The sequence below is a fragment of the Octopus bimaculoides genome, chromosome 28, assembly GCF_001194135.2.
Source record: "Octopus bimaculoides isolate UCB-OBI-ISO-001 chromosome 28, ASM119413v2, whole genome shotgun sequence".
Taxonomy (NCBI): Eukaryota; Metazoa; Mollusca; class Cephalopoda; order Octopoda; family Octopodidae; genus Octopus; species Octopus bimaculoides.
This window is the reverse complement of record NC_069008.1, coordinates 7568871-7576873: the sequence shown is the minus strand read 5'-3', so window position 1 is coordinate 7576873 and position 8003 is coordinate 7568871. Positions and strand designations below refer to the sequence as shown.

General features: G+C 37.5%; 2 protein-coding genes across 3 annotated transcripts in view; one reads left to right on the top strand and one right to left on the bottom strand.

Annotated features, from left to right (window-relative positions):
• Window positions 1-146: 146 nt before the first annotated feature.
• The window catches only part of LOC106883181 (zinc finger protein 271), a 40283-nt gene continuing 32426 nt past the window's right edge, over window positions 147-8003 (bottom strand). The window contains exon 2 of the transcript XR_008266938.1: window positions 147-333. The gene's annotated coding sequence lies outside the window, so the exon portion shown is untranslated. The remainder of the gene's footprint in view (window positions 334-8003) is intronic.
• The window catches only part of LOC106883179 (zinc finger protein 845), a 19232-nt gene continuing 13840 nt past the window's right edge, over window positions 2612-8003 (top strand). Inside the window, exons 1-2 of one of the 2 annotated variants that reach the window (XR_008266937.1) lie at window positions 2612-2878; window positions 3921-4754. The gene's annotated coding sequence lies outside the window, so the exon portion shown is untranslated. Of the gene's footprint in view, window positions 2879-3920; window positions 4755-8003 lie in introns of those variants that run through there. The other variant, XM_052977319.1, reaches the window with a different exon arrangement.

Sequence of the window (8003 nt, the reverse complement as noted above, 5' to 3'; positions counted from 1 at the left end):
TTATTGACCTTTCTATCTTTTGACCTCCAACCAAATTGCCCAAACCAGCCAAGCTGCCAAAGTGCTTAATCCGTTTTTTTATGCAATTTCTGAAAAAAAATTTTTGTGTTTTTACTTATTGTAATTGATAAAAAAAATATTCAATGTAAATTGGATTAATAAATTTATTAATATATATCTGAAGAGGTCTGCAGTCGAGGGACTGGTTTTCTATCAGGTTCAGTGGTGTCATCCAACTTGGCATCTTGCATGGGAACAGAGTCCTCACTTTTAGTAGTGTCTTGAGGTGTTGATTTGCAACCTTTGTTTAAGCTCTTACTCAGCATCTTGTACCTGCAATAGACAATATATATATATATATATATATATACACATACATATGGGTGAGGGTGAGTTTGTGTGTGTGTGTGTGTGTGTGTACAGAAGAGGCTTCCTCAAATGTCTGGAGAATTCTTAGATGTAGTAGATAACATCTGTTACCTAGGTAACCAAGTTAGCAATGAAGGAGGATATTCTGAAAGCCTATCTGATATAATAAGAATAGGTTGAGCAAAGTTCGGGTAAGTACTACCTTTGTTTGTCACAAGGGGCCTCTCTGTCACAGCGAAATGTATGATGTCTGTGTAAGAAGAACTATGCTGCATGGCAGTGAAGCATGGGTTGTGGCTACAAAGGAGATGTGAATGCTTGAAAGGAATGAAGCCAGCATGCTCCACTGGATGGGTAATGTCAGTGTGCATGTATAACCGAGTGTAAGTGATTTGAGAGAAATATTGGATATAAGCAGCAACACTTCCATAAGTGTGTGAGGGGATGTTTAGAGATGGGGAAGAAGAGATAACTGGTGAGTGGCTGGAAGGGGGGATATTGTAGATATATACAAGGGCATGGAGAGTGTGCCGATAAGCATGTGAGGGAGAGTGGGGAATCCTGCAGTGGGTGAGGGAGAGTGGAGGGGAGGGGCCAGCGGCAGGTGGTAAGATTGTTGGGAAGATGGGTCGTGGGGGAATTTTGACAGAAGACTGATTATGTGTGTGTGTGGGAGGGAGAATGCATGGCTGTAAAGGACATGCCTGCATGTAGGGATGGCCATGGTTTTACTGCAAACTTGCCAGATGTCTCAGTCCCTTGTCATCTCCTCTGTGAGGTTCAACATCAGAAGATCAGTTCTCACCACTTCACTCCACATCTTCCTCTGTTTGTCCCTTCTTCAGCTTCCTGCCAGTTTCAGATCAGTACTCCTTTATGCATCTGTCCTTGTCCATACACATCACATGATCATACCCGTGCAATTGTATATTTATGCATATAACCTCATTTTGTTCCATTCTCAACCAAAACTGTCCAACAAACGGAACGTGAAACTCTGAGTAACAGTTTTTGTGATGTCTTAGCATCTTTATTAATAAGGTACCCTGCCCCTAATTACAAAACAATTCGTAGGGGTGGGGATGTGTTTCAACTGAAAGTGTTGGAAATTTCCAAAGTGGTCTTCTCCCCCCCGAAAAAAAAATGAATCTTGAAAGGGCATTTACAAAAAATGTGAGTACCGAAATAACAACCAACTCTCCAATAAACTTTATTGACACACATCTGTACGTGATGCACATACAACACGAATTCGTTGAAAATATCAAAGAAATTTCATGTTGTATGTTGGAATTTATGGGGAATAAAACTCGCAGTTATGTTTTCCGTGACCCTTCTCTCGGTGTCCTGAAAGGGAAATCAGTGTCCCAACAAAATAAAAAAAATAAATGAATGCTTTATTGTAACTACACAGTATTCGCGGGAAATAATGAAAAAAATATGTGATCGATCTAATCATCTTTCTGCAAAGATTTATATCAGAGAAATTCATGCAGTCTGATTTTCCCCCTCATAACTTTAAAGAAAATGGACATCTTTTAATGAAATTTTGCAGAAACACCTTTCAAACGGCATAGATTATGATTATAAAGAAATATGTGGGGAAAATGTGTTCCTGAAAGTTATGAGGGAAAAAGCGAATTTTGTGAAATTTCGGAAAGTTTCCCCACCCCTCCTCCGTTCGTTTGTTCCGCATGTTTGCCGACTGTGACAGAAAGTGAAATGACAGTATAAAATTGGTCAAACGTTTGACCTGAGCTCAAGAATTTTAAAAAATTAGTGTAATAGGTGTAAAACAACTTGCTGTGAACGAATATGAAGAAAAAAATACGCGCTCGCGAGCGGGGGTGGGGGTGGGGAGAAGACTCCGAACATTCACATCGTGAATGTTCCGAGACGCCTCACCGGAGCCAAGAAACAAAAGAAAAATAGTGTGCGACGATGTGAATGTTCCGAGTCCTCTCTCCACCCCGCCTTTCGCGAGCGCGCATTTTTTTTTCTTTTTATATTCGTTCAGAGCAAGTCGTTTTACATCTATTACACTATTTTTCTTTTGTTTCTTGGCTCCGGTGAGGCGTCTCGGAGCATTGAGTCCTCCCCCCCCCGTTCGCGAGCGCGCATTTTTTCTTCATATTCGTTCACAACAAGTTGTTTTACACCTATTACAGTAATTATTTTTTTATTTTTGAGCCCGGGGCAAACGCTTTAGTTTGACCCAAATTCCTTCGCATGGTATTGGTCATCCAGTTTACAAGGAAACGTCCAGTTAAGATGTCATTGAGTGAGACTGAACTCCAAACCGTGAACTTGCAAAGCGAACTGCGAAAGTAAAACTGAAACACGAGCAAGGGATATAACTCCCATAGAAACCCCTACTTAATTTGACTCTTCTCCAATTCACTGCGATCCTGTACTTCCTGTCTCCATCTTTATCGCTCCCTTCAAATATAACATTATTTGTTTCCTACAAACTCGTTCTTCCACCTTTTTTATATTCAACGTTCTCAAGGTATTCTAATTATATTCAATTAATTTCTTTTTCTACAGTTTCTGCTTTTCTTTTAAATATTGTTCCTTACATTTTTGTGCTGTTGTTGTATAAGGGTTGGATTTCTTCAGCCCCCCCCCCCTCCTAGAAGCAGTGTTTCTCAGCGATTTTTTTTTACCTGTGAACCCCTTTTGATTGCTGATGAACCCCGCCATAATCATTCGATGTTTAAAAACTAGTTTTAGAAATACTTATTTCAAAATTTCTATTTTATTATTTTTTTTACTCATTAACTTATATAGGTTGAACAATATAAAACGTTAAAGAAACTTATTTCTTGCAAAATAAATACATTTAAAACAAAATCTTTTCATGGACTCTTAATATACTACAGCAGGTCCCTGATTTACTGTTTTGTTTGCGTAGACCCACAAAAACCTTTTATGGACCCTGGTTGAGAACCGTTGACCTAGAAGTTCCATACCTTTTGTAAAATATTAGAAATTATTTTTGTCTTCAAATACGAGAATATTAACGCTTCTTCATTGTTACCCTCTATTTCAAAATTAAACCAAATAAATGAAATAACAAAAACATTAATTCGTATAAATCCATTTATAGTATCTCTTATTTCTAAGAATTTCGATTTACTGTCTCAGCTGCTTTTGATGTTGCCAACGTCTACCATTCTCACAATTTTACTTGATTCACTTATTTCATGGTCACATATATTACATACTCGATGGGAAAACAATAATTAGAGTCTTCAAAAATCCTATTGAATGTTTACTGTCGATAGTTCCTAGTGAGTTCTCCAAATTGTTAATTTATTTTGTCTATATTTTCTTATGCTAAAGAGTTAATGGGTCTACATAACCTGCTATACGAGGTGATAACGAAAAGGTGCTTCGATAAATAACAATAAAAACATTAGAAGGATTCTTATTGCACCTAAAATATAGAATAAGACAAACAAGCTGACAACAGCACAACGTGAAAGGAGAAAATCTCCGGCTGTCGCCAAATAAATTGACACTAACGTCTATTCTTTTGTACATTTCAGCCCTAAGGCTGTGGCCATGCTGGGACATCGTCTTTTCTTTGTTCATCAATTTAATGTTTCATTAAATTTGGAGAATTAGGGCTTATTTCCGAGGAAATAGGAAATACATAAAAACATCAAGTGTTCCGTGAAATAACCAAAACGAAAACTGATTATTTTACTTTCAGAAAAAAGAAAAAAAAACTTTTATGTAACATATAAGTATTTAAAGAAATATTTATTACAAGATGTAATGACATACAAAAGTCTGCAGAAATTTGGGAAAGATTCCAATTCTCCTGGCTGTTGTGACTGAAATATATATCACTTTGGGTACCACACATTTAAAAAAAAAATTTTATTATGCAATTCTACAGACATTCAGTATTGTGTGTGTGATTCTCTTTATCATAGGGATTGACGAGGTGGTGGTATTTATAAAGGTTTTCCCTTTATAAAGTAAAACCCCGCTTCCATCATGAATGACATGGCTTTGTATCTAGAAAGTTACCCTCTGAAGCACAAATCCAAGCAACGTTGTTTATGGAAGACCAGCAGTCACCCATGTGTACCAGCCTCCTCTCTATGCCATTGATGTTATCCATGGGAAAGGCAAAGGGGCCAATACAGCTTGGCACCTGTGACATCACAACTCATTTCTACAACTGAGTCAACTGGAGCAATGTAAAGTAAAGTGTCTTGCTCAAGAACACAACACACAGGCTAGTCTGGGAATTGAACTGGGAATGGAAAGCAGACGTTAAATGATGAAAAGACAAAAACTAATAAATTAGTAAAATAATTTCTTTCAGTTAATGAACGAATAATAATAATAATAATGCCATAGTAATAAAACTTTTGAAACTAATGAAGTTAATAATTAAACTATTAAAGAACATTGGAAATATTTGGAAATATCTTTTATCATTTGCTTGTTTCGGTCATTAGGCTGTGGCCATGCTGGAGCACCGCTTTGAAGAAATTTTAGTTGAATGAAATTAGCTCAGTACTTATTTTTCTTCTTTTTATTTAAGCCTGGTACTTACTGTATTAGTCTCTTTGCCAAACTGCTAAGTTACAGGGATATAAATACACCAACACCGGTTATCAAGCAGTGGTGGGGGACAACCAACTGACTCAAAGACACACACATATCCTCATCACCAGCCTCTCACACCAACCCTACAATGTCATTCTAAAACAATCACATCATTGAAATCTCAAAGCTACAACACATGATTAATCCTTCGTGGGCCAGCAGGGTCCCTTGGGACCCCAGCAAATTTAAAAAGTTATGCAACTTTTACATTTCTTATTTAAATGATATCTCATGACTTTTATTGTCAATAGTTTATGTATGCACGTACAAATTTTGAGTTAAAAATTTCTGGTCATATGGATGTTAAAGCATAAAATATGGTTATTGGGGTCCAACTGGAGCCCGTTGGCCTTCTGTTAAATTATTTTTTCTTTTCTTTTTTCAGATATTTTGATGAACTTAAATCAATTTTCTTTATATGATATACCAAGTAATTTTGTTTTATTTTATATTTAGTGTTACAAGGCAGTGCCCCAGCATGGCTGCTATCAAATGACTGAAACAAGTAAAAGATAAAATACACCAAATATTTTAACAACTTTTTAAATACAATTCCTAATAATATTTCATTATAAATATATAATAGGATTTTTTAGACATAGAATAGCTACAAGAGTCCACCCAAGTAAAATAAGACTCAGCAGGTCCATAGGTAAAAAATGGTTGAAAACCACTGCGAAAAGGTTTAAAAGCTCTTTGCAATGGCTGCACATAAGAAGCTACAACATATTAAAGCAAAAATTTTATGGTAACAAAAAACAGAGACCAAAGCTTATTCCACCATTTTAACTGTTATTTCTTGAAGGTGCATGGCTCAGTGATGAGAGCATCGGGCTCACAATCATGAGGTAGTGAGTTCGGTTCCCAGACTGGGCTGTGTGTTGTGTTCTTGAGCAAGACACTTTATTTCATGTTGCTCTAGAAATGAGTTGGGACATCACTTGTGCCAAACTGTATCAGCGTTTGCCTTTCCCTTGGATAACATCTATGGCATGGCGAGGAGAGGCTGGTATGCATGGGCGACTGCTGGCGACTTGTGCCTCGGAGGAGAACTTTCTAGGTGCAATCCCATGGTCATTCATGATCAAAGGTGGGTTTTACCCTTTCTGAAGGAGATTTATGTATAGTGGGTATTTTTAGTCACCTCTCCTTCATTGTTTGATCTCTCATAGAATTTCTAAAGTTCTTGGAAACAGTTGATGATAAGTCTGCACTGTCATAGCTGACCTGAAGTTGCACATATAACTACACTGTGTAACAAAATTTTGATTTTTTTTTTTCTTTTTTTTTTTGTCTTTGGTCAGTAAGAGTTATTTTCTATTTGCTTCTATCTGGAAATCACTGCTATTCCCTTCAAACTTGGCTTTTGTAACCTGGACATCAATGTTTTGAAACTGACCTATTTTCCATCACATTTCAGACAGATTCAATGCTGAGTCGCTGAAGCAGAAATATCACTATAGTAAATATTCTGCTCAGTATGACAGATTTGCTTGTCAGTTGCTTGACCATAACCACTTGACCATAACCACTTGAGCATGTCCCTTAGCAGTTGATAATATGTGCATCTTTGATGATGAGCAAGAGTAGTAGAGGAGCATCATAGCCGTTTGTTGAGAGTTTGGGGTTTGAATAAATGTAACAAAAGCAAAGTCTGAAGGAAATATTAGCCATTTTTCATTCTTTCTAGGGATATAACAGTTTCTACCCAAGGACAAAGATTACAGTGTAATGTGATACCAAGGGAGCATCTATGTAATCATTTGATATGCCATATGTAGCAGCCAAATTTCTTTTAAATGACATTTGTTAGTCTTGAAAATTGACAGCTATATTGGATAATGTAGTCCTGAATATTACATAACTAGAGAGAATGGTGGAATATTCCTAACTGGAATGTTTTTGGTCTCTTTGTTAAGATCTGACCTGGGTCTAAGCAATGATGAATGTTGCTTCTGGAGATAAAATGTTATTGCCCCCTATTCTTTAACTTACTACTGGCATTTTACCAGTTATGACAACAGGGATTCCAGTTGATCCGATCAACAGAACAGCTTCCTTGTGAAATTAATGTGCAAGTGGCTAAGCACTCTACAGACACACATGCCCTTAACATAGTTGCCAGAAAGATTTAGCGTGACACAGAATATAACTAGGCTGGCCCTTTGAAATACAGGTACAACTCATTTTTGCTAGCCGAATGCACTGGAGCAACGTGAAACAAAGTGTCTTGCTCAAGAATTCATGACCTTACAAGCTTGAACTGAATATCCTAACCACTAAGTTTCATGCTTTTTTTTCTTTTTTCTTTAACTCATCATCATCATCATTTAATATCCATTATCCATGTTGGCTGGCATGGGTTAGAAGCTTTGACTAGAACCAGTAAACCGGAGAGCTAAACCAGACTCCTGTCTGATCTGGCATGGTTTCTACAGTTGGATGTCCTTTCTAACACCAACCACTCCAAGAGTATAATGGCTGCTTTTTATGTGCCTCTGGCACAGGTGCCATTTACACCAGCAAGGGTCATGACTACAATTTCACAGGTGCCATTTACACCAGCAAGGGTCATGACTACAATTTCACAGGTGTCATTTACATGACGCTAGCAACAGCTACAACTACGATTTCGCTTGACTTAACGAGTCTTTTTAAGCACAGCATATCGCGAAAGGTCTTGCTCACTGGTCATCGCTTCCATGAGGCCTGACGTTTGAAGATCATGCTACCAGTAATAGCCATAATTATAAATTCATGAGTGCCATTTACATGACACCAGCAACAGCCACAGCCATAGCTACAGTTTCACTTAGCTTTCAAGTCTTCTCAAGCACAGCATGTTGACAAAGGTCTCGGCCATTTATCATTGCCTCTGTGAGGCCCAATGTTCAAAAATCCTGCTATTGGCAATTTCACTTGGTTTGACGAGTCTTCTCAAGCACAGCATGTTGACAAAGGTCTCGGCCATTTATCATTGCCTCTGTGAGGCCCAATGTTCAAAA